Below are 2091 nucleotides of genomic sequence, written 5' to 3' on the forward strand. Positions count from 1 at the left end.
GACCTCAGAATGTGACTGTGATTGAAGGTAGGGCCTTTAAAGAGGTAAATAAAGTAGAATGAGATCAGATGGGTGGCCCCTAATCCAGTATGACTGCGGAGATTCAGACACAGATGTGCGCAGAAAGTAGACCGTGTAAAGACCCAGGGAGAAAACAGCTACCTCCAGGCCAAGAAGAGAGGCCTCCAGGAGACTCCTTTCCTGTTGACACTTTGATCGTAGGCCTGTAGCCCCCCAAGGTGAGAAAATAAATTTCTGTTGCTTAAGTCACCCAGTCTGTAGTCCTCTGCGACGGCAGTACTACAAAAATAATCCAGTCCATCCCTCGGGACCTCTCACCTCTACACACTCTTCCTTCTCGGCTCCCCAATTCTCGGTGGGCAGTACACGCAGAACACGTATCTTGCTCCCGAGGTGACGACTGCAACTCCCCCTCCCCCAACTCTGTCCTCCATCTGAAATTCGCATATAAAAACAAGAGATAACAAAGGATAACTATTGAGTAGTTCCTGCTTACGCCTTCACGGAGAGAAGAGACCCCTTTTCCCCGGCACCGCACGCGTGCCCGTGCACGCGCACACCCATCCACCCACATAGAGCCACCTTAACAAAAAGGTTCAGTAATAACATACCTTATGGAATCATAGGTCATTGAAGAGCATTTTCCTGAATCTTGAGAACGTAAGATCAGGCGCTGAAGCACAATCTCATTTCAACAAATTTGCTGAACTCATCTTGGTGGCTAAAGGTGTCTGTATGGGGTTTATTGAGAAGCTACCCAAAGCCTTTTATGTCTCCACAAGCTCCAGAGATTTCTGGGTTATTCTCTTGCTAGCCTTTCAGAACTCTGGGTCCCCAAGTTTTGCAAGGGCTGCTGCCACGATGGCTACCCCCTCAGTGGGAGGCACACCTCAATTCTAAATGGTAACTGCACAACTTGGAAAGGGTGAGCTGCTGAGGCCAAAACCAAAGAAAACAAAACAATTAATAGATGCCTGGATCTTTCCAGAAGATACCTCAAGTACTCACACTCTTTTGAGATCTCTAGTTGGCACCTAATTCCACAAGACCAGACTACTTGACCTATTTTGTGTCACCAGATAGTCTTAATGTGATGCTTCAAGAAGACATCTCAAATACATACTCAGAACAGCCTTCAAAGGAAGTGTCAAAAATCTGCTAGTTTTCCTTCCACAAGGAATGGAGGGTGGCACTGAAACATTAAACCGACTCTTGTTTGCCACTAAATATAGAAAACGTATATAAATATGTCAACATTTATAAATATGTAAATACATATATATTAATATATATATATATGTGTGTGTGTGTGTGTATATACACACACACACACACACACACACACACACACACATATATCCTTATGGGCTGGGTTAAAATATGGAAAGATAGAAACTGAAAGCTAATAAAATCAGAAGTTGTTAATTGGATAATCATGATATCAAGATTATCAATCAAGAAATATCAATGTTCTTCCTTAGGGTATAAGTATTAAGGTCATGATGAGTTATAAGTTCAAGAATTTATAAATAGGGGCGCCCAGATGGCTCAGTCGGTTAAGTGTCCAACTATTGATTTCAGCTCAGGTCATGAGCTCACGGTTCATGAGACAGAGCCCCACTCTGGGCTTCATACTGATAGCGCTGAGCCGGCTTGGGATTCTCTCTCCCTCTCTCTCTGCCCTCCTCTGCTTCTGTGCTCTCTCTGTCTCTCTTTCTCTCTCTCAAGACAAACAGATAAACTTAAAAAAAAGAATTTATAGATAATACTTATGCCAGAAAAATTCCCTTGGACAAAACGGCAAGGAGTCAGTATGTCTCTTCTAATGACTCAATCATATCAAGTAAAATTGGTGTCAAAATTACATTGGCATAAATATTGGTGTTATTGGGTCTATAATGTAATACCAACCAGTAGCACATTTTTATTGTCACTGCTCAAGACACTAGACTCTATCTGAGCCAATGCTACTCGTTTTTGTTGTTGTTGTTTCCTATAGATGAGCTTTGATACAAGGACTAAAATTCCAAACAAACTTGGCATTCAAGGCATTCTGGCTTGAACATTCCC

The sequence above is a fragment of the Panthera onca genome, chromosome B1 (assembly GCF_046562875.1).
Source record: "Panthera onca isolate mPanOnc1 chromosome B1, mPanOnc1 haplotype 2, whole genome shotgun sequence".
In the NCBI taxonomy this organism is placed as follows: domain Eukaryota; kingdom Metazoa; phylum Chordata; class Mammalia; order Carnivora; family Felidae; genus Panthera; species Panthera onca.